This window comes from Lithobates pipiens, unplaced genomic scaffold, assembly GCF_037356315.1.
Source record: "Lithobates pipiens isolate NorthernLeopardFrog02 unplaced genomic scaffold, aLitPip1_a1.2 Scaffold_18, whole genome shotgun sequence".
Lineage (NCBI taxonomy): Eukaryota > Metazoa > Chordata > Amphibia > Anura > Ranidae > Lithobates > Lithobates pipiens.
The window spans coordinates 136,790,570-136,816,041 of NW_027507758.1; positions in this window are offsets into that span (position 1 = coordinate 136,790,570).

Consider the following 25,472-nt stretch of genomic DNA (forward strand, 5'->3'; position numbering starts at 1 on the left):
ACTGATGGGCACTGATAGGTGGCACTGATAGGTGGCACTGCTGGGCACTGATGGGCGGCACTGCTGGGCACTGATGAGCACTGGTAGATGACACTGATGGGCACGGATATGTGGCACTGGGGTGCAGCACCTTTGTTGAGGCAGATTGTGGGCACTGCTGGGTGGCACTGCTGGGTGGCACTGTGGGCACTGCTGGGTGGCACTGTGGGCACTGACGGGGGGCACTTATTCTTTTATCATCTTTATTGATGAGGGGGCAGGTGGGCACTGGCAGGGGGCAGGTGGGCACTGGCAGGGCTGGCCGTGATCGGGACTGATGTCCCGATCACGGCCGCCGGTGATCGCCTTTTTTTTTTCTCCTCGCGCTGTCAGCGCGAGGAGGAATAATAGCCGATTACCGGCTCCGTTATATCACATGATCAGCTGTCAATGGCTGACAGCTGATCACGTGATAAGGGGTCGGGATCGACCCCTTGCTCTGATCGGTGATCAGGCGAGTCTCATAGACTCGCCGATCACAGAGCGCAGGCCGCTCGTGCACGGGACTACGTCAATAGACGTAGTCCCGGAAAAGGAGATCCGCGCTGTAGCCATCATTCGGCTATAGCGCGGGTCCCAAGTGGTTAAAACTTCCCACCCCTCCCTCAGACCCTCAGTTCTTGATTGTGTTTCCCACAAGTGGCAGCGAAACCAAGTTTCAACATTTTTTATTTTGTAATTGGAGGGGTCTGAGACCTTTTTCCTCTAAATCCTTCCCCAGGCTTTGAGACTCGAGCAGACAGGGGGTCTGCGGTAGTCTCAAGTGAGGTTGAACGCTAAGGGCACCTCCATGGGGTGATCTTCTCCTGTACAAGGGAGACTAATTGCAGGCTCACAAGACAGGAGAGTTGTCTTGGTAGCGCTGCTCCCCGTCTGTACGGTTTGCCCCCCTTACCTAAAGGGGGACCCTTAGAGAGGGGTCGGGGACCCCTTGTTTCTTTAAACCCTTTCCCCCTAGCTGGGTTCAAGTAGGCAGGGAGCCTGCGATAGTCCCAGAGAGGTCACAGGAGACCTTCGGGGGGGGGGGGGGGTTCCTGCCTTGTTGCAGGAAGAGGTTTTCAGGCTGCATAGGCAGGGGAGTTGTCTTCTGCAGCTCTGCTCCCCGTTCGTACTGTTTGGCCCCCCTTTACCTTAGGGCACTGCTGGCATCCCGGGTAGCGTTGGTGGAGCGCGGTGAGTTTCCTCTCCCTCCGCGGTGCAGCAGTGGCTGGATACGAACAGCCTGCCTTCCAGCGTCACTGCGCATGCCCGGAAGCCCGTCGCGCCGTCTGAACGTCACTTCCGGGCAACGGACTTCTTGAAAGATGGCGCCAACCACCGGGACAAGACGCTGTAGCTGGTGCAGTGGAAAGCACCCAGACAGCACGGACAGGGCTGGAGATGGATTGACCGCAGATCCAGACCCACGATCACAGCACTTCGGCAGCAAACAGGAGGGGACGCTCAGGACAGCATCCGGTCCAGTTTAGCGATCCTGCGGGGCAGCAAAAACGCCATGGACGTGGAAGGGGCATTCCGAGCAGACAGCCAGTGAGGTCGCCATAGGGGGTGAGTTATCCGGCTGTTTATTGTAGGAGCAGGCTACTCTGAGATAGACCCCCCCCTTCTCCTTTAGGACGTGTGTAGCTAACTGGGACTTTTTTATTGTCTCCAGGGACTCAAGATTCTGCCCAGGGGTCAGCCAGTAGGTCCAAGGGAAAGGCTACTTCTAAGTCCAGGCGCTGTGGGTATTGTAACTCTAAGCTGCCACAAGACCACAGCAAGCCCTTTTGCGATAAGTGCATTTTTAAGCTCGCTGGCAAGGAGACCTCTCAGGTAGTGAAGTAGTGTCGGGCCTTACAGTCAGAGATGTTAGCCACCCTCCAGTCCTTCCGTACCACACTTGAGAAAGGTCGGGATGAGGGCCCCTCTGGGAGAGATACCCCTCTTTCACAAGAAGACTTATCTACGTCCTACACAGGAGGTTCCCAGGACCAGGTGTCCTTTCTATCTGAGGCAGAGGAAGGTCAGGTCCCAGATTTTAGTACTGGGGAGGAGGATTCGGACCAGGATAGCCAGGGGGAGGCTAAGCCTGGGGGTCTCTTGTTCTTGACAGACGACATGGAATGCTTATTAAAAGCCATTTATGCCTCAGAGGATATACAAGTACCTTCTACTCAGGTATCAGCCCAGGATAGGGTATATAGAGGCCTAGGGAGGTTAGAGGCCAGAACCTTTCCTGTTCACCAGTCCCTGAAGGATATAATCCTCAGGGAATGGAAGGAGCCTGGGCGCAAGCTTCTTAGGCTAAAAGCCTGGAAGAGAAGGTGTCCTTTCAAGGACGAGGAGGAAGAAAAGTTTTTTAAGACTCCTCGCCTGGATGCAGCCCTAGCACAGGTGTCCAAAAGGTCCGATTTGTCCTTTGAGGACTCAGGAAGCATTCAGGACCAGATAGACAAGAAGTCTGAGATCCTACTCAGGAGGGCTTGGGAGGCAAATGCGACGGCTATGGCCCCCGCCTTAGCCTCGGCCTGTGTAGCCAGAAATGCGGACGCGTGGCTTTGCAGATTGGGGCAACACGTCTCACGTAGCAAAGAGGTTAAGGATATTGTAGACTCGCTCGAGGTAATCAGCAGAGCAGTAGCATATCTGACAGATGCAGCGGTGGAGACTGTCAGAACCACAGCCAAGTCAGCGGCACTTCTCAACTCCGCTAGGAGGGCCCTTTGGGTAAAGACCTGGGACGGGGACTTCACTTCTAAATCTCGTCTGTGCAGGATTCCCTTTGAGGGCTCCCTGCTCTTTGGTTCGGGGCTGGATCAGGTCCTCTCCCGGTCCACAGAGAGAGGAAAGAAATTTCCTGTAAAGCCTAAGAGAGAAAAGGGCAAGAGATTTTTTCATGGCCCCCAGTCAAGAGGTCAACATAAGGGGAGAAGTGACCAAAGGAAGAAGTGGGGTCTTGGGAAGGGAAAGGAAAAGAGTGCGATCCTTTTTTCCGGTTCCGCTTCTTCCCATAAGGAAGCCAAATGACGCCACCGTAAAGGTAGGCGCAAGGCTCTGCGGTTTCCTTTCCGAATGGGAGAAGGTTACGCAGAGTCCATATATTTTAAGCCTCTTAAGGGAGGGGTACAGACTAGAGTTTCAACTGTCCCCTCCACAAAATTTTCTTGTCACCTTTCTCCCCAGGGACCCTACCGAGGCGGAGGGTCTGCTGGGAAGTATACAAGAACTGGCAGAGCAAGACGTTATTGCTCCGGTACCAGTCCGTCAGTTGACCCAGGGCTTTTACTCTCACGTTTTCGTGGTTCCGAAGCCCTCGGGAAAGTTTCGGTTGATAATAAATTTAAGAGGACTCAACTGTTACTTATTACACAAAAAGTTCAGAATGGAAAGTATCTATTCTGTAAGGAAACATCTTCAGGCAGGAGTTTTTATAGTCACTCTGGACCTGAAAGACGCATATTTACATATACCCATTGCTCCAGAACACCAGAAATTCCTACGCTTCGCAATACACATTCAGAAGATAGAGCACTGGCAGTTCAGGGCGCTCCCCTTTGGTCTGGCAGCCAGTCCAAGGGTTCTCACGAAGGTAATGGCCGAGGTGGTAGCATACCTGCATCTCCAGGGAATAAGTTTGATACCCTACCTGGACGATTTACTGGTCTACGGGGTGGATCAGACACAGACTTTAAGAGACAGGGACACAATGCTGGGGAACCTGGAGACCTTGGGTTGGATGGTTAGCCGGGAAAAGTCCTCACTCACTCCATCTCAGACCAAGCTTTACCTGGGCTACCTGATAGACTCACAGACACAGAAGGTGTTCTTACCAGCAGAAAAGGTAGCGAAAGTCCAGGGTGCAGTTATCACCCTCCTCCAAAGGGGCGTAGCCTCCCTGAGGTATATCATGAGACTTTTGGGACTCATTACCTCTTGTATACCGGCAGTGACTTGGGCACAGCTCCATTCTCGGCAGCTCCAAGCCTTCCTTCTTGCCTCCTGGGGAGGAAGAAAAGAAGCACTGGAAAGAAGAGTGTCGCCCTCTCTCTACGGTGGTGGCTCGATTCAGACAATCTGTCGAGGGGTCGCCCCTGGTTCCAGATAGACCCACTGGTCCCAACCATGGACGCCAGCGCCTGGGGTTGGGGGGCTTACTTGAGAGACCGGTATACCTAGGGGTCCTGGAACCGCAGCCAAGCCAGGGAGTCCTCCAATTTCAGGAACTTCTGGCAGTAGGCAAGGCGCTAAGCTCCTTCCAAGAGCAGCTTCAGGGCAGAGAGGTACACCTGGTCATGGTTGCCTACCTGATCCACCAAGGGGGGACAAGGTCAGGCAGGCTGAGGAAGTTGGCACAGGAGATCCTAGAAGAAGCAGAAGGGAGGATCCTTTCACTTTCAGCGGTACATATAAAAGGGTCACTCAATTTTAAGGCCGATTTCCTAAGCAGACAACCCATCCTTCAGGGAGAATGGGGGTTGAACAAAGAGGTTTTTGCCCTGGTGTGCAGACATTTCAGCAGGCCAGAAGTAGATTTATTCGCTTCCCGGAGGAATGCGAAAGTCCACAGGTTTTTCTCCCTCTTCAAGGAACAGGGGGCAGAGGGGGTAGACGCCTTTGTACAGATGTGGGATTTCAGGCTGGCGTATGCCTTTCCCCCACTAGCACTCATTCCCAGAGTTCTACAAAAGTTGGCTCAGTCAAGGACAGACCTGGTGTTGATAGCACCCTGGTGGCCGAAGAGGGTTTGGTTTCCCTCCATTCAGAACTGTTCAGTAGCTCCCCCGCTGCACCTGCCGGTACAACGAGACCTGCTTATTCAAGGTCCAGTCTTTTACCCCGACCCGGGACGTCTCTCTCTGACAGCATGGCTCTTGAGAGTAGGCTTGTGCAATTAGTTTCGTAACGAATCAAAATTCGGCCAAATTTTGCATCTTTCGGACATTCGGATGCATTCGAATGTCCGAATAAAAAAATAACGAATTATAACGAATACGAAAGAAATATAACGAATTCGAATGAATTCGACATGATTCGGTAATTCTTTAAAGATCTAATGAAACAAAAGGTCAGCTCAAAGTAAATCTTATAATCCAATCAGCTAATACATTTTTTTGCTGGAGGATGGATTACTGGCAAAGTGCATTCCTGAGAACTGAGTTAGAAGGGTGTTGTATTGTGTTGTATTGTATTTGAGCCGAAGTACTAAATGATTTCAACATGATTCGAAATTATTTCAACCGCATTAGAAATGATTTCAACATGGTTCGACATTATTTCAACCGCATTCGAAAATATTTTGTGACCCGACTTTAGGGCCATGTATCTCGGGGTCACTTGGGGTCAATTTGGATATGTTGTAGTGCTAGTACTATTGTGTTTGCATACCAAATTTAGAGTTTGTAGCACCAAGTGATCCCGAGATACGTGGCCCCAAATTCGGGTCACAAAATGTCAAGCACTTTTCTGCAGCAGAGAATGACATTTTGCAAACCCGATTTTGGGGCCACATATCTCGGGGTCACTTATAGCTAGAAACCCCAACACAACAGTACTAGCACTACAACATATCCAAATTTGGAGTTTCTAGCACCAAGTGACCCCGAGATACATGGCCCTAAAGTCGGGTCACAAAATATTTTCGAATACGGTTGAAATAATGTCGAATCATGTTGAAATCATTTCGAATGCGGTTGAAATAATTTCGAATCATGTTGAAATCATTTCGAATGCGTTTGAAATAATTTCGAATCGTGTTGAAATCATTTCAAATGCGGTTGAAATAATTCCGAATCATGTTGAAATAATTTCGAATGCGGTTGAAATAATTTCGAATCATGTTGAAATCATTTCGAATGCGGTTGAAATAATTTTGAATCATGTTGAAATCATTTCGAATGCGGTTGAAATAATTTCGAATCATGTTGAAATAATTTTGAATGCGGTTGAAATAATTTTGAATCATGTTGAAATCATTTCGAATCCGGTAGAAATATTTTCGAATTTGGTTGAAATATTTTCGAATGTGGCCGATTTTTCGAATTCGGTAGAAAACTAAACGAAATCCGAAAACAAATTTAAGGAAGTTAACGAATATAACTAAACGAAATTAATGAATTAACGAATTAAAACGAAACGAAACTAAACAAATTTTTTCCTTTTACACATGTCTAGTCACCCACAGCCGGCCAATTAGGATGGCCAAAGATGTCAAACCAAAAGAAGACCAGGTAATGATATCTGGTGAAGGAGCTCACAAACATTCCATCATTGTAGAGGGAGGTGAGCACAGGGACCTCCCTCTACAATGATGGAACATTTACTTCTGCTTTAAAAGACCAGGTGCTGCACCTACTCACACACTCCTAAAGTCTTCACTCTGTATTACGTACTCCTGACCCCATGTACTTTATTCGTTATCCACTTTTGACCCCTGCACTCTATGCATCATGCACTTCTGACCCATGCACGCTGTGCATCCTGCACTTCTGACCCCTGCACTCTGCGGGTCATGCACTCCTGACTCCTGCTCTGTGTGCATTATGCGCCCCTAAGCTGTGCACTTTGTGCGTTAAACACATTCCTGATGTCAGGGCTGGGCTCAGTCCTTCCTTCTCTGAGCTGGCTGCTCAGCTGTCAGCTAATTGCCAGCTCCCATCTGTCTCCACAGTTACTCAGCTGTTGTTCATCAGTCCTGCCTACTTAAGCTGTCCAGTCCAGAGGGTCTCTGCCTTTGCCTTCGTCAACGTCACAAGAAACATCTCCTGTGGTCCTAGTTAAAGACTGGCTTTGCTGACATCCTATCTGGCTCTAGATCCTGCTTGCTGTTCCACTACTCTGATCTCTGATTTCTTTGATCCCTGATGTTTTTTTTTTTTTACTTTTATTATTAACCACCTTAATACAGGGCACTTACACCCCCTTCCTGCCCAGACCAATTTTCAGCTTTCAGCGCTCTCACATTTTAAATGACAATTACTCAGTCATGCAACACTGTACCCATATGAAATCTGCGTCATTTTTTTCACACAAATAGAGCTTTCTTTTGGTGGTATTTAATCACTAGTGTGTTTTTTATTTTTTGTGCTATAAATAAAAAAAGACCGTCAATTTTGTAAAAAAACGCCTTTTTCTTTGTTTCTGTCATAAAATTTAGCAAAATAGTAATTTTTCTTCATACATTTTGACCACAATTTATACTGCTACACAGCTTTGGTAAAAATAACCCAAATACGTGTATATTATTTGGTCTTTGTTAAAGTTATAGAGTCTAAAAACTATGGTGTCAATCACTGAAAATTAATCACATCTGATCAGGCCTTCAGTACATCGGGTGTATCTCATTTCTTGAGACACTAACAAGTCAGGAAAGTACAAATACCCCCCAAATGACCCCTTTTTTTCAAAGTAGACATTCCAAGGTATTAAGTAAGTAGCATGGTGAATTTTTTTCAAGTTGTAATTTTTTCTAACAAATCATTGCAAAATTAAGATTTTTTTTTTTTTTTTTTTTTTACAAAATTGTCATATTATCAGGTTATTTCTCACACACAGCATATGCATACCACAAATTACACCCTAAAATACATTCTGCTACTCTTCCTGAGTATGGCGATACCACATGTGTGAGGCTTGGCGATACCACATGTGTAGGTACTCGGGTACTCTGATGGGATGCAGATAGGTACTCGGATAACTTGATGAGCTGCAGACAGGTATTCAGGTACTCAAATGAACTGTGACAGGTACTCAGGTACTCAGGTATTCTGATTAACTGTGACAGGTACTCAAATGGACTGTAACAGGTACTCTGGTACTCATATGGACTGTGACAGGTACTCATATGGACTGTGGCAGGTACTCGGGTACTCAGATGGACTGTGACAGGTACTCGGTTACTCGGATGAACTGTGACAGGTACTCGGATGGACTGTGACCGGTACTCGGGTACTTTTATGGACTGTGACAGGTACTTGTGTACTCAGAGGGACTGTGACAGGCACTCAGGTACTTGGATGGACTGTGAAAGGTACTCAGGTACTCGGATGAATTGTGACAGGTACTCAGATGAACTGTGACAGGTACTTTGATGGGTGATGACAGGTACTTTGATGGGTGGTGACAGGTCCTCTTTATTGGGGGGCAATCAGTGTGATTGGTGTACACTGTAGGCGGTAACGAGATGTTACCTCAATCTCCTTTTCACATACGATCGATGTGTGTGGAGGAGAACCCGGTAACATCTCATTACCGCTCTATGTTTACATTTAGTGACCACCGACATACACGCGCATCACGTTCGTGATCACGAGCATGCGCCGTGCAAAGTGGGGCGGTGCCATCTGTGATCGGCCATGACTTTATCAGGGTCAATCACATGGTAATGAGACGGTTCCATTGTCCATGGCCGTAGGAGCTCTTCACCATGAGATACCGTATATACTCGAGTATAAGCCGAGATTTTCAGCCTCTTTTTTGAGGCTGAAAGTGCCCCCCTCGGCTTATACTCGAGTCATCGCTGTCTGCCCGCTCGATCAGCGTGTCGAGCAGACAGACAGCGGCCATTCTATTCAAAAGCCGCGCCTCCGGCTCCGCCTTCGCCTGTGATAGGCGGAACACTGAATTTCCCAGCAGCCTGTGTTCCGCCTATCACGGACATCGTATCATCCTCGTACTACGGACGAGGATGATACGACGTCTGTGATAGGCGGAACACAGGCTGCTGGGAAATTCAGTGTTCCGCCTATCACAGGCGAAGGCGGCGGCGCAGCTTTTGAACTTTACAATGGCCGCCGACGAAGAGGGCACGGGACGGAGGCAAGGGAAGGCACGGCACGGGACGGGACGGGACGGCGGCGGCAAGGCACGGCACGACACGGGACGGATGCAAGGAGGCAAGTCACGGCACGGGACGGAGGCAAGGAGGCAAGGCACGGGACGGAGGCTCGGGACAAAGGTAGGCTGGACACACACACACACACACACACACACACACACACACACACACACACACACACACACACACGGATGGAGACACACACAGGGATGGATGGATGGATGGATGGAGACACACACACACACAGGGATGGATGGATGGATGGATGGAGACACACACACACAGGGATGGATGGATGGATGGATGGAGACACACACACACAGGGATGGATGGATGGATGGACACACACACACACAGGGATGGATGGACGGACACACAGGGATGGACGGACACACAGGGATGGACGGACACACACACAGGGATGGACAGGCATGTCTCACCCTCGGCTTATACACGAGTCAATAAGTTTGCCAGTTTTTTTGGGGGTAAATTGGGGGCCTCGGCTTATATTCGGGTCGGCCTATACTCGAGTATATACGGTAATCCAATTCCAAGTTATTTCCTCACCCAGGTTTCTGCTGGTTATTGGTTATCCTTGGTTACAGAGGCCCAACCTCCCTTTTGACTGGCTCCACGCTGAAGTTTTCTCCTGGTCACCACAATGCAGTGAGACATGCTTCCAGAAGGTAGCCAGGGTTCTGTGCACCTCTTCACTCTCCTCCCTGCCAGAGGAGTACCATGATTTTAGGAAAATCTTTGACAAAGGTCAAGCCGGTAGTTTGCCTCCACACCGGCCATATGATTGTGCAATTGACCTTCAACCTGGGGCCATACCCCTCGTGGCCAGATTTACCCTTTGTCGGTCTTGGAGGATAAGGCCATGGAGGAGTATGCTGCAGATGCACTTTCTCGAGGTTTCATCCACAAATCCTTATGTCCCGCTGGTGCTGGTTTCTTCTTTGTGAAGAAGAAGAGTGGTGAACGGAGACCTTGTATTGATTATAGGGGTCTCAATCGTTTTTACTTGAAAAAAAGGACGTCAGTTTTGTTTGGGAGCCACGTCGAACGACCGTGCAATTGTCAGTTAAAGCAATCCAGTGCTGAGTCGCAAAAAGTGCTCTGGTCTTTGGCCTGCAAAATGGTCTAGGGCTTAAGTGGTTAAGGCCTTTGAGAGTCTTATGGCTGCCTTTGTTTCTGCTCCTGTGTTGGCACATCCTGATCCTACATTACTTTTTATCCTTGAGGTTGATGCTTCTGAGACTGGTGTTGGCGCCCTTCTGTCTCCACGTCCCACCTCTGAGAGCGCTATGCATCCTTGTGGCTAGGGATGAGCTTGGTGTTCAACTCGAACACTGGCTGTTCGCCCGTTCGGCGAAGTCAGAACTCTGTGGGGCGTTCGCGCCAAATTCGTGTGGCGCTCACGGCCCACAATGCACTGCACCATCGCAGTGCATTGCTGGCTCATGCTTGGCCAATCACAGCACCGGCAGCGAGGAGAGCCATGATTGGCCACAGGCAGGATGCCTAATAGCTCAGGCTGTGTAGTACACGCCCCACACTATATAAGGCCGCCAGCACGGCGGCCTTGTGCATTGTGTTGGCGTCTGCAGGAGTTAGTGGGTGTTCTCTGTGTACCTTCAATGCAGTATACACCGTCCGGTATCCACCGATTTTGCGTTCTTGCTCTTCTGTAATTGAGCTTTCAGCCATCTGCAGGAGTTTGTGGGTGTTGTCTGTGTGCCCTGAGCGCAGTATACACCATTATCCACCTATATAGCTATATTGTTCTTCTGTAATTGAGCTTTCAGCCAGATGCAGGAGTTTGTGGGTTTTGTCTGTGTGCCCTGAGCGCTGTATACACCATTATCCACCTATATAGCTATATTGCTCTTCTGTAATTGAGCTTTCAGCCATCTGCAGGAGTTTGTGGGTGTTGTCTGTGTGATCTGAGCGCAGTACACACCATTATCCACCTATATAGCTATATTGCTCTTCTGTAATTGAGCTATCAACCATCAGCAGGAGTTTCTGGGTGTTGTCTGTGTGCCCTGAGCGCAGTATACACCTGTATCTACCTATTTTGCTCTTCTCTAATTGAGCCATCTGCCATCTGCACGAGTTAGTTGGTGTTGTGTGCCTCCAGCACAGCACAGTATACACCGGTATCTACCCTTTAATTCCTGTTGTTCTATAATAAAGGCATCTGCAGGAGTTAGTGGGTGTTGTGTGCCTCCAGCACAATATACACTACCCAATTGCTGGTTTTCCCATCTCCCTTCAGGCCATTACCATTACCATGTCTGGAAGGCCAACAAGGAGAGGCAGACAGGCACGAGCCGATAAAAGAGGGCAAGCAGGCTCTGTGTCTAGAGACAACAGTGCTGGTCGTGGATGCGGTGCATCGTCATCAGCACGTGGCCATGGGACACGCTTGTCCTTATTTTCGGCAGCTGGAAGTTCACTCCCAGCCATCCACATGCCCAGCGGTTGAATGCTAGCTTGACTAAATTGCTAGCACTTCAACTGCTGCCTTTTCAGTTGGTAGACTTGGCCCCCTTCCGTGAGTTTGTGCAATGTGCGGTTCCTCAGTGGCAGGTCCCCAAACGCCACTTTTTCTCATGGAAGGCGATTCCGGCTCTCTACCGGCATGTGGAAGGCAATGTCCTTGCCTCGCTGGACAGGGTGGTCAGTGGTAAGGTGCATATTACCGCTGACTCATGGTCCAGCAGGCATGGACAGGGATGTTACCTGTCTTTCACGGCCCATTGGGTCACTCTTCTGGCAGCTGGGAAGGATGCAGGACAAGGTGCAGTAGTGTTGGAGGTTGTTCCGCCACCACACCTCCAAAATGTTACTACTGGTTGTGACACACCTCTCTCCTCCACCCTTTCCTCTTCTTCTTCCTCCATGGCCTCTTCCAGTGCTCTGTCCTCGGAAACAGCGGTGCTCCATAGCCGTTCAAGGGGCTATGCAGGCAAAACGATGCCATGCCGTGCTTGCGCTGGTTTGTTTGGGGGACAGGAGCCACACTGGGGCAGATATTTTGTCAGCTCTGCAAGGGCAGTCCGAGAGGTGGTTGACGCCACACCAGCTTAAGTCAGGATTGGTGGTTTGCGAGAATGGCACCAACCTCCTCTTCGCCCTCCGACAGAGACAACTGACCCATGTGCCCTGTGTGGCTCACGTCCTTAACCTGGTGGTGCAGCGGTTCATGGGCAGGTACCCGGGCTTACAGGATGCCCTGAAGCAGGCCAGGAAAGTCTGTGTGCATTTCCGCTGATCATTTAATGTCTGTGCTCGGCTGGCTGAGCTCCAAAAGGAGTTGAACCTGCCCAAGAACCGCCTTATATGTGACATGCCCACCAGGTGGAACTCAATGTTGGCCATGCTGCAGCAGCTGCACACGCAGAAGAGGGCCATCAATGAGTACCTGTGTGACTATGGCACCAGGACAGGGTCAGGGGAGCTCGGTTTTTTCTCACCACGCCAATGGGTCATGATCAGGGATGCATGCACTGTCCTGTCACCATTTGAGGAGGCCACAAGGATGGTGAGCAGTGACAGTGCATGCATCAGTTACAGTGTACCTCTTGTCTACCTGTTGGAGCATACGCTGCGTGGAATAATGGACAGGGCACTTGAGGCAGAACAGAGGCAGGAAGAGGAGGACTTCCTTGCCTCTCAAGGCCCGCTTTATCCAGACAGTGTTCCTGCTGGCCCACCCATCACACAGGAAGAGAAGGAGGAGGAGGAGGATGATTGTGTCAGCATGGAGGTGGAGGCTGGCACTCAGCATCAGCAGCAGCAACAGTCTTGTAGGGATGATTTACAGTCGCAAGAAACCCATGGACTTGTACGTGGCTGGGAGGAGGTAGCTGCGGATCATGTTGTCCTTAGTGACCCAGAGGACTCCGGGCCGAATGCCTCAGCTAACCTATGCTGCATGGCCTCCCTGATCCTGCAAAGCCTGCGGAAGGATCCTCGTATTCTTCGGATCAAGGAGAGGGACCATTACTGGCTGACCACTCTCCTTGATCCACGGTACAAAGGTAAGGTTGCGGAGCTTATCTTGCCATTGCAGAGGGAACAGAGGATGAGACATCTCTGGGAAGCCTTGCAAAAAGGTCTGTGCAACGCGTTTCCAGAGACTGGGATGTTACAAACTCCTGGTCCTGGACAACGTGTTGCTGAGGCATCGGTCAGAAGGAGCGGTGGAGAAGGTGGCTGTCTGACCGATGTGTTCAGACAATTTTTTAGTCCGCAGCCCCAAGGTATGATCGGTTCCAGCAACCATCACCAGCATCTGATTTACATGGTGCAGGAATACCTAGGGGCAAGGTCAGACTTGGCACCTTTCCCACAGAAAATCCTCTGGCTTACTGGGTCTTGAGGATGGATCACTGGCCAGAGCTTGCACAGTATGCAATTGAGCTACTGGCCTGTCCTGCATCCAGCGTTCTTTCGGAACGCACCTTCAGTGCTGCTGGTGGCTTTGTTACCGATCAGAGGGTGCGCCTGTCCACCGACTCGGTTGATCGACTGACCTTCATAAAGATGAATCAGTCTTGGATCACCCACAGCTACCAAGCACCTGAAGCTGATGTAACCGAATACTTTTTTTTGAAATATCACATCCCTTCAAGACTGCCTATGCTGATGCTGAGTGACTGTCCTGTTATGTTGACTGTCCATCCTCTTCCTCCTCCGCTGATATCTTGGAAGAACATTTTTGGTTCTGGGTGATGCCACCAGCCCAATTTTTCTGCCCCTGTTTAACAGGGGTGTTTAATTACAATTTTTGATGCAATGCTTTGCAGCAGGGCTCATTCCTGCACTATAACTAGAGTATATGGGAGAGGTTGCAGTGTCGTGGCACCAGCACCAGTGCCACCAGCCACATTTTTCTGCCCCTGTTTAACAGGGGCATTTAATTACAATTTTTGATGCAATGCTTTGCAGCAGGGACTCATTCCTGCACTACAACTAGAGTATATGGGAGAGGTTGCAGTGTCATGGCACCAGCACCAGTGCCTAAGGCCCAATTTTTCAGCCCCTGTTTAACAGGGGCATGTAATTACAATTCTTAAGATAATATTTCACAGCAGGGCCCATTCCTGTGCCCACCGAGAGTAACTGTGAGGACTTATAGTGTTGTTGTACCAGCACCACAACCACCAAAGGCCCAATTTTTCTACCACTGTTCAACAATGGCATGTAATTACAATTCTTGATATAATCGTTCACAGCAGGGCGCTCCAGCGCCCACCAAGAGTAATTTTGAGGGCTTACAATGTTGTGGCAACACCAACACCTTGTTCCACCATTTCTGCAGAGCATATAGGGCAGGCCTCTACTTTCAAACATCCAACTTACAAACGTCTCCTACTTGCAAACGGAAGGAGACAACAGGAAGTGAGATGAAAAAAGAAGGACGGCAAAACAAATTATACAGGGGTGATAACCCTTCCCTATGTTTTCCAAAAAGCTTAAAAATAGATTTTTTGACTGGAGCTACACTTTAAAAATGTACCAGTTGAAAATTTACAAACAGATTCTACTTAACACAACAAACCTACACAGTCCCTGTCTTGTTTACACCGCCTGTATACTGCTGTTCTGAGTATATAGGGCCTGGGGGCACCACGTCTTTCCTTTTTTTAATATGGGTACGGGGTTCCCCTTAATACCCGTACAAGACCCAAAGGGGGGTCTTTTCACAATGATTTTCATTCATATTGTCGGAACCAGATATTACATTAAAGGGGAGGGCCACCCTGAAAAACAAAAAAATGTTAAAAATTACAAAAAATCTAAAAAAAAAAAATGAAAAATTTTTTTTTTTTTTACTTACCAAAAATGCCTGTTGCTAGGCACTTTCTCCTAATCTTCCTCTTCCTCCTCCGCGGAGATCTTCTGTCTTCTCTCTTCGTCGCGGCGTCTTCTGGGTAATGAGTCGCGCTGTGTTCTGGGAACTGTGTGTTCCAGAACACAGCGCGTCCCATTCAGAAAGCGCTGCGGGACTCGCGCATGCGCAGTAGCTGCGGGACTCGCGCATGCGCAGTAGGAAACGGGCAGTGAAGCCATAAGGCTCCGCTGCCTGTTTCCCTTACAAGGGATGGCGGCGCCGGGACCCGAGAGCCGAGGGACGGGTCGGCCTCGGGCGGCCGACATCGCGGGCGCCCTGGACAGGTGAGTGTGTTTATTAAGTCAGCAGCTGCAGTGTTTGCAGCTGCTGACTTTTTTTTTTTTTTTTTTATAACCGGCCCTCCGCTTTAAAACCACAAGCAGTTTTAAAATGGCTTTTTTCCTTTAGATGTCATTTTGTGCAGGGACTGTTCTAAACACGGGAAACACGTGGCACTTCACAGGCATACTATAGACACCCCCAGGCACGATATTTAAAGGAATATTTCACTTTTTTTTTTTCACTTTAATCGTCATTAAAATCAGTGCTCCCGAAAAAACGTCCGTTTTTAAAAACATTTTAGGCATTGACCCATGTCCCCTGGGGAAGGAGCCAGGTCCCCAAACCCTTTTTAAGACAACATCTTGCATATTAGCCATTAAAATTAGCACTTTTTATTTCGAACATTCGAGTCCCATAGACTTCAATGGGGTTCTAAAGTTCGCACAAATTTGCGGTCCGTTTGAAAGTTCTGGCGCAAACCGAACTGGGGGGTGTTTGGCTCATCCCTACTTGTGGCTACTTTTCCAAGGAATTGTCACCTGCGGAGTGCAATTACGAGATTGGTGACAGAGAGCTGTTGGCGATCATTTTAGCCCTGAAAGAATGGAGACATCTCCTCGAAGGTACTACTGTACCAGTTCTCATTCTTAGTGACCATAAGAATCTCACATTCTTGTCTGAGGCTAAACGCCTCTCTCCCAGAAGGGCACAATGGGGTCTTTTCTTGTCAAGTTTCAATTACATTGTCTCATTCTTACCCGGTACTAAGAATGTAAGGACTGATGCCTTGTCACAACAATTTTCCTCCACTTCCAAGTTACTGCCGTGTTCCAGGCTTACCATTTTCCCAAGGCTGCTGGCCACCCTGGGAGGAATCAACTAATTTGGGCCATTTACAAAAAATTCTGGTGGCCTAGTCGATGTGCTGATGTAACTGCCTTTGTAGCTGCCTGTTCTGTGTGTGCTCAGAGTAATACTCCGCGGCACCTTCTAGTGTGCCTCTTACGACCCATACCCAATGGAGAGAGGCCCTGGACCCACTGTCTATGGATTTCATTGAGGCGTTACCCAACTCCAAGGGCAAAACAGTTATCCTTATGGTGGTTCACCGGTTCTCAAAGATGTGCCATTGTATTCCACTTAAGAAGTTGCCCACTTCTAAGGAACTGGCTTCCATTTTTGTTCAGGAGATCTTTCGCTTACATGGGCTACCCAAGGTTATTGTCTTGGACAGGGGTAGCAAGTTTGTCTCCCGGTTCTGGCGAGCCTTTTGTGCACAGTTGGGAATTCAGCTTGCTTTCTCCTCTGCGTATCACCAGCAGTCTAATGGGACCGCAGAACGAGCCAATCAGTCCTTGGAGCAATTCCTACGTTGCTATATTTCTGACCATCATAACAACTGAAGTTTGCACCTCGGTTTATTGGGCCTTTCCGTATTCTCCGCAGGAGTAACCCAGTGGCTTACGTATTAGACCTTCTCTCTAATATGCATATTTTGAATGTATTTCATGTCTCCTTATTAAAACCTTTGGTCTGCAACCACTTTACCACCTCAGTGCCACACCTGTGCAGGTTGAGTACCATGAGGAGTATGAAGTACCATCCATTGTTGACAGGTACGGTCCAGAGGAACGCTCTTGGGTCCCATCCTGGGATGTACGTGCCCCTGTCCTCCTCTGTGATTTCCATAGACATTTTCCCCTCAAGCTGGTGGTCCTCCGAGGGGGAGGGGTCGTTGAGGAGGGGGTACTATCAGGGCTGGGCTCAGCCCTTTCTTCTCAGAGCTGGCCATTCAGCTGTCGGCTAATTGCCAGCTCCCATCTCTCTCCAGTTACTCAGCTGTTGTTCATATCCTGCTCATCAGTCCTGCCTACTTAAGCCGCCCAGTCCAGAGGGTCTCTGCCTTCGCCTTGGTCAACAGCACAAGAAACTTTTATAGACTGGCTTTGCTGACATACCTTCTGGCTCTAGATCCTGCTTGCTTTTCTACTACTTTGATTCCTGATTTCTGGCTTGGTGTCATGGTTATGCAGTAATCTTCCTCTGTTTGCTTACCTCTCCTCATGTGTTCAGACTAAGAGGCCAGCCACTTCCACCTGGTGGTTTTTATAACCTCTCCTCTAAGCATGGCTCCACCCCAGGCCCTATCAGGGAACACTATATTAACCTGTGCACCGCAAGCCAGCGGTGCTGATCAACCATTGTGTATTCACTGTGTGTTTGGCTTCCTGTTTCCTGCTTGCCGTGTGCTCTTCGTTTGTCTCTGTTATTGACCTTGGTGTGTTCTTGACAATTCTTGTCTGCTTGTGACCTTGACCTTTTGGCGCGTCCCCGACCATCCCTGTCTGCCTGTGACCCTGAACCTTTGGCGTGTACCCTGTTGTTCCTGTCTTTAGTTGCTCTGACCTCTACCTTATCCCTTTACTATCCTTGTTGTTCCCACCTGCTGTTTCCTTCTCCTGTAGTCTACCGTGAGCGTGAGCTGTGAGACCCTAGGGGCCGTGACCTGGAGCCAGACTACAGCGAAGTCCATCCTCAACACTGGAGGCTCTGGTGAACACCTACTGGCTCTTAGACTCCGCGCCCTGGGGAATCTATGCTCTAGCTCCCACTGGGATCTGTGTTAATGATCCAGTAGACCGGCATCCTGAATCTCCCTGGGTACAATCCGCAGCAGTCAGTCCTAAGGTCCACTACCTTAGCGGCGCACTTCCGACTCCTACAGAGTTCATCTGTCACCTGGTCTCAGGTGACCTGACACTTGGCTGACTATCCGTTACGGTTACTGAACTTTGGCTATGTTTTGACTATGTTTGTTCTTTTTTTTTTTGCAAATATCACTTTATTAATATTTTGAGCGTCAAAGACACACATGGGGAGAGCCCCAAAACAAACAGTAACAGATATAACAAAGGAAAAAAAAAAAAGAGGTCGCAGCCTCACAAACATGCCGTACAGATATTAGCCCGGGAACATATAAATGATCAGCAAAAAATGTCCTATCTACTAGCCGCAGGGGGTTGAACCCCCCTGGCCAGGACCAATCAGGGTGCCCCCTGCCTCTTCATAAGAAACAATCCTGCCGAGGCCTAACCTAGCGCCTCGGCATAAGGTCATCAGGAGCAGGTTCGGAGCTGCGGCCAAGAGAGAGAGCGGAGAGAGGGCGGAGAGAGAGGGGGGGGGGGGGAGAGGAAAAGTCAAGGGTAGGGGGCGATGGGTATGGGGGGGGGGGGGCGGGGTGGGATTGGCATCACCTACTCGGCCGCCAGGTGCCAGTAGCAATAGAATCAACGGCCCAATAGAGCTTTGCCCTCATCTGAGTACACAAATGCGTTCCAGAGAGACCAAGTCTTTCGATACGTCTCTTGTCGATCCTGGGCCGTAAGCACCAGGTCTTCTAGTTTATTTATATCCTCCACCTTCCTTATCCACATCGCCGCCGAAGGCGGTGTTTGCTGTTTCCAAAGCAAGGGGATACAGGACTTGGCCGCGTTCGTTAAGTGACGTAGTATCGACCGCGCGTATTTCTTAGGGGGTAAATCCGAAACATGCAGTAGGAAAAAGGCTGGATCATTAGGGATTCGCCATTCGGTAAATTTTTGAGAGATGGACCGGACCGCGGCCCAAAACTCCGACAATTTAGGGCAGGACCAGAAAACATGAAAAAGTGTGCCCCGTCCTTCACAACAGCGCCAGCAACACTCAGACGTGTCAGGGTAGATGGTGTGAAGGCGACTAGGCGTCAAGTACCACCGGACCAGAATTTTATAGTTTGTCTCTTGCATTTTGGTGCAAATCGAGGACCGCAGAGTGAACCGCAGTATGTTGTCAACTTGTTTTTGTGTAAAGGTGCAGCCCAGGTCCGTTTCCCATTTAGTGAGACCGGCGATATGTGGTGGTTGTGCAGGTGTATTGAGTAGAACGTACATTTTAGAAAGGGTTCGGGAGGTCGGTTCAGTGTCAGAACAGTATTCCTCAAAAGCAGTGAGTGGTCTGGTATAGCCTGGGGGGTTCGGGAGAGAATGGAGAAAATGGTGGAGGCGACAGGCGTTCCAGAAATCCAGACGATACGGACCGAAAGGGTCCATAAGATCCGGGATGGAAGTCCAGCTACCCCGTAGTACAAACTGAGAGGCCGTAGAGAGATTGTTGTCCCGTAACGGTCGAAATTGTGCCTGTGATAGACCCGGTGGAAAGCAGGGATTACCTAGGATCGGAGTCAATGGTGACTCTGTTGTCGTCAGGGACTGTTTCAGCGCCGCCTTTGCGCCTTGATAGATCGTGTTGCCTATTAGGGGGTGGGATTTCATCGCTCGTGGCAGTGCTTTGTGGCACCAGAGAGCCGACCTCAATGGAATAGAGCTCTGTTGTTGTTCAATTTGCGCCCATAGTTTAGCATCAAGATTGCGACCCCAGTCCAAAATCCTACCCAAGTGGACAGCAGAGTAGTACTGTTTAACATCTGGGAGTGCTAACCCCCCATAATGTTTCGGCAGAGAGAGTTGGGATCGAGGTATCCAAGGTCGCCTCTGGGCCCAGACAAAACGGGTAAACAACGCCTGTACTTGTTTAAAATACATGGGCGGGATTTTAATCGGCAACGCCTGAAAGAGGTACAAAAATTTGGGCAAAATGCACATTTTCAACAGATTGCACCTGCCAAACCAAGAATGGAACCCCTTCTGCCATGAGTCCAGGAGCAGCCTCACCCTAGCCAGGAGAGGGGGGAAATTTCGTGCAAAGAGGTCCGATAAGTCCGAGGGGATGTTAGTCCCGAGATACGTCAGGGTGGTGGACGTCCACCTAAATAGGAAAGTGGACTGCAGATCAGACAGTAAGCGGGGAGATAACAAAAGACCCATCGCTTCCGATTTGGTCAAATTTATTTTCATGTTGGAGAACCTCCCATATTTCTCAAACTCCCGGAGCAAGTTTGGTAACGATATCCCTGGGTTGGTCAGCGTAAAAAGCATGTCATCAGCATAGGCTGAAATCTTATGCTGTGACTGTCCAACTCGCACCCCTTGTATATCAGAGTTGAGCCTGACCAAGGCTAGAAAGGGTTCCAGGGATAACGCAAACAAAAGAGGGGATAAGGGGCATCCCTGCCGTGTCCCATTGGTGATCGGGAAAGGGGTCGAGAGAGTCCCATTAATTTTAACCTGAGCCGTAGGTTCAGAGTATACTCCCGCTATCCTATTAAGCATGCGGTCCCCCAGTCCCACATGGCGGAGCACTGCGAACATAAATGACCAGTTCACACGGTCAAAAGCCTTCTCGGCATCCGTGTTCAGCAGGACACACGGGGTTCTTGCAGTTTTCGCCAAATGGATCAGATTGAGAACTTTCGTGGTACTATCACGGGCTTCTCTAGAGGGGATAAAGCCAACCTGATCCAGGTGGATTAAGTGTTGAAGATGGGCAGCTATCCTAGTGGCCAGGATCTTAGTGTAAATTTTCAAGTCTATGTTCAACAGGGATATCGGCCTGTAACTACCACAGGAAGTGGGATCCTTCCCTTCCTTGGGTATCACCGAGATATGTGCACTCAAAAAATCTCTAGGAAAGCTCCCACCGGAGCCAATTGCATTGAATAGGGTGAGCATGGGCGGACCCAGCAGATCTAATAATTTTTTATAGTACTGCAGGGTAAAGCCGTCTGGGCCCGGGGCCTTCCCCAACTTCATGGACCCCATAGCTCCATGGATCTCCACTAAGGTTATTGGGGACTCCAGCTCTGCTCTGGCCTCGGGTGAAATGGAGGGCATATGGGACGTCCTAATATAATCCGCCATGTCCGACCGCGGTTGGGGGTCAGCCTGGAGATTATAGAGAGCGGAATAAAAACTACGGAATTCCTGAGTGATATCCTGGGGCATAGTGACCCTCTGCCCTCCCGGCGCAACAACATGGGGGATATATGTCAGAAGTTTACGATCTCTTACTAGCCGCGCCAGCAGCCTCCCACACTTGTCCCCCGCCTCGTAGGTCATTTTACGACAGGATTGCATGGCCGCTTTAGCCCTGTAATACAGAATGTCCGTAATTTGTTTCCGCAGAATTTGTACATCGATATCAGAGGAATGTGTATGGGCATGTTTATGTCGGGCTTCTGCTATGTGTAGTTTCTCCAATAGTTGGTCCAAAAGTTTAGTGCGTTCCCGTTTAATCCGTGCCCCATGTTTAATAAGCACCCCCCTGACCACGGTCTTGTGGGCTTCCCAGAGCACCCCCGGATCACAATCCGGAAGAGCATTCTCCCGGAGATAATGACTCAGTGTCGTGGTCACATCTTCCAGAACTTCTGGGATCTGCAGTAAACTTTCATTGAGGCGCCAAAATTTGGTCGCCAGAGGCGGGGTATCAGATAGTCTATAAGTCAAAAAAATCGGTGCGTGGTCCGACCAAGTCCTGTTTCCGATGGAAGAGTGCTCCACAGCATGTAGTTGGGAGTGAGGGATCATGAAGTAGTCAATGCGGGTGTAAACCTTATGTACAGAGGAGTAAAATGTATAGTCCCGCTCGCTAGAGTGCTGGAGTCTCCAGACATCAATCAGTTGGGAGTTGTGGAGCGCTTTCGCAACCCGTTTGAGCTGACTGACCGGCAGTGAGGTACGACCAGCCGAGGTGTCTACAGATGGCGATAAGGGAACATTAAAGTCTCCACCCAATAATAACTGACCGGCTCTAAAGCCCTGTAGTTTCTCCATAATTCCCTCCACAAAAGTGGCCTGTAGTTCATTAGGTGTATAGATAGTTGCCAGAGTCACTTGAACTGAGCCAATGAATCCCTTCAGGAACACATAACGGCCAGCAGTGTCTATCAGAGAGGCTTGATGCCTCCACGGAAGTTTGTGGGAGAGAAGAATGGAGACCCCTTTTGACTTGGCCATAGGATTGACAGAGTGGTATGCAAACGGGTAGTGTCTATTGCGGAGGTATGGTAGTGCCTGGGATTTAAAATGCGTTTCTTGTATAAAGGCGATATCCGTGTGCAGCCTTTTCAGGTCCGCCAGTAGAATACGCCGCTTTTCGGGTGTGTTGAGGCCCTTCGCGTTAAGCGATAAAAGGCGGAGGCGCGGTGAGGCCATGATGAGACCAGGGGAACAGGAGAGGGTGCCGGGGGAACAGAAATCGGCAAGGAGGGGGGGAAGGGTGGGTGAGGGAAAAACAGAGGGGAAATGGGGGAAGGGGGGGGATCAAAAGGAGAGATAAAGAGAAGAAGAAAGGAAGAAAAGACAAGAATGCAAAGAATTAGAACAGTTATCGGAAACCGGGCCTAGTGCCCTACGTCTCCAGCAAAAATTAAGTTAGTTATGTGCATATAGTGCTTCGAGGGCAAACATACCCTCTAGCAGAACATGCTAGCCTATGGGGGGGAGCGAACCGGGCAAGGAAAGCAATATCCAGCCCCCCAAGCCCGCCTCCCACCTTGTAGCATCACCATTGCATAAAGCATAACTCCAAAAAAAGTTGAACACATTAAGAGCAAGAAAACAAAAATTGGCAAAACAGTAAACTACCCACAGGAGACCCACAGATCGATGATAAAAACATAAACCAGTGAAATACCCACAGTGGTTAGAGAGATAAACCAAATTCAGGCGATACACGGCCTAGCCCATACGAAATCGCATCCAGATACCAAAGCCGTGTAGCGCCTGCGAGGCGCCGACAGATGAGCACCCCCACAACCCCCCAGTATAGGAAAACAAAACATGAGGGCCCACACCGTGCAGCCTACCCGAGAAATACAGGGCCCCAGCTGTGCCAACCCGGGCATAGGCATGGATGCCGCGTATCCTCAGTCCCGCCCCCACATAAAAACACATCCCCCGTCAATAGCAATCAACCTCCTCCCCACAAAGTCCCTGCCCCACAACCATCAAACAAGGTTGTAACATGGCCCACCAGATACTCCCGGTAAAGCGTATCCACGGCAACACCAGGGGGGGATCCGTCAGCCCCCCACCCCCCCCCGCAGGGCCCAGAACCCTTATCCAAACAATACATGATCCCCCACAGAGCAACAGTACCGCACGACCCCCATGGTGCTACACAAAAAAAAAAAAAAACACAGTTCACTCGAGGGTGTCAGGCAGATGAGCAGACCTCACCACCGCAAGACCCACTGCACAGGTGAGGGAAGGCAGCAAAGAGCAGTGTAACGGGGGTATTAAACCAAAAACAGTCAAGGGATAGCGGGATGGCGGGCGGGGGGAAGGACCCCCGAAGTCCAAACAGCAGCAGAGTCTGGGGCACCCGGGGGACTCCAAGATCCAAAGCCAGGGGCAGGAAGGACTCAACAGTGTCAATCAACCCCCCAGAACAGGCAGCGTCCAGGAATTTGTGTATCAGTGGAGGGGGAGCCGCAGAGTAGTTCGGGGAGATGCAGTGGGCCGCCGCCGCAACGCGCGGTCCGGAGAGACGGGGGGGAGAGCCATAACCACCAAAACGGCTGCAACCAGCCAACAGGGGAGAGTCATCCAGACCCGGCCAGCTACCGGGGAGACAGAGGGCAACGGGCCATCCAGGGTATCAGCGGCAGCAGCTGCAGCAAGGGGGGGGGGGGGGGAGTCAAAGAGCAAAAAAAAAATTACCTCACAGTTCCCTGGAGATCTCCGGAGAGGGCGCCCTGGGCCTCCGACGGGCCCCCTGCTGTCTGGGGGGTAGGCCTCCCCGGCGTCCAGGACCTGCATCCGCACCTCGGGCACGGGGCAGAGGGGCCAACCAGTTCGGGAGGGTAATGGGGTCCACTTCCAAAAAATCAAACAAGTCCGGTAAAGAGCCAGGGTGGCGGAGGGTGAAGGAACGTTGGTCCCTGCGGAACGTGACCGATAGGGGGTAGCCCCATCGGTAAGTCGCTCCCTTGCGACGAGCCAACTCCAAAAGAGGCTTCAACAGGGCTCGCCTCTGCAGTGTAGCGCGGGAAATGTCCGGTAAAATCTTCAGTTCCACGCCGTCAAACTCCACTGCAGGGGCCTCCCATGACTTCCGCAGGACCTCTTCCTTGTGCAGGTAGTGGTGTAGTCGACAGACTATATCTCGTGGTCTGTCGGGGTCCGTCGATCGCGGGCCAAGGGCTCTATGAACCCTGTCAAACTCCAGGCGAGGCGGCAGATCTACCCCAGGGATGCCCCGGAATATTGCCGCCACCGTGTCCTCCAGGTCCTCCGGTCCCGTCGCCTCCGGGAGGCCCCGCAGCCGCAGATTGTTCCTGCGACTGCGGTCCTCAATCTCTTCCAGTCTCAGTTGTTGTACCAGCAGCGCTTCCGCCTGTGTGTTCCGAGCGTCCTCCAAAGCTGCCACCCGGTCTTCCAGGGCCGCTAAGGACGTTTCGCCGCCCGTCACTCTGGTAGCCAGTACTTTCACCTCCTCCCGGACAAGGGCTATCTCCTTGCGGTGGGCAGCTTCCACCGCTCCAATAAGTGTGGTAATGTCCGACTTGGTAGGGAGGGAGTGTAGCAGCAGGCGGAGCTCCTCGTCCAGCCGGAGCGTCGGCACCGCCACTCTCGGAGTGTCAGTGTCTTCCCGGGGGAAATCCAGGGGGGTGCTCAGCAGGGGGACCGAAGCGGAGGCCTCTGAGTCAAGGTCCGGGGAAGCGCAGGCAGCGCGGCCTCCGCTTCCAGAGTCACGTGGCGCCGCCATGACAGGGTCCGGAGAGCGGAGCTGGGAGAGCTGAAAAAGACGCTCAATATCACCCGTTTGCGGCGGGGGAAGAGGCGGTTTAGTAGGCATGCTCTTCCTCTGCCCGGCCCGCTTTTTCGAGGAGGGCATAATGCGGTAAACAGGCAGACGTCTTCAGATAAGGTGGGAGACGGCCGGGAGCTCTAACGATGCACGTCTCTACTCCGCCATGTCCAGGCCACGCCCCCCATGTTTGTTCTTTTTACTTTTATTATTAAACAAGTGTGATTTAACTGTACTTCTGTCTCGGTCTGATTTCATGGTTTCTGACACCTGACCCCTGTAGTTTGTGTGTTATGCACGCCACATATTACCTCTTTACAAATTGAACCTCTTTGTTAACCACTTGCCTACTGGGCACTTAAACCCCCCTCGTGACCAGACCAATTTTCAGCTTTCAGAGCTCTCACACTTTAAATGACAATTACTCAGTCATGTAATACTGTACCCAAATCCTTTTTTTCATACAAATAGAGCTTTTTTTGGTGGTATTTGATCACTGGGTTTTTTATTTTTTGTGCTATAAATGAAAAAAGACTGAAAATTTTGAAAAAAAACAAATTTTTCTTAGTTTCTGTGATAAAATTTAGCAAATTATACATTTTTCTTCATAAATTTTTGCCACAATTTATACAGATGGCACTGACAGGTGGCCCTGGGGACAGATGGCACTTACAAATGGCACTGACAGGTACTGTGGGCACTGTGTTTTCTATTTTTTTTGTGTACACTCACGCTGCAGCA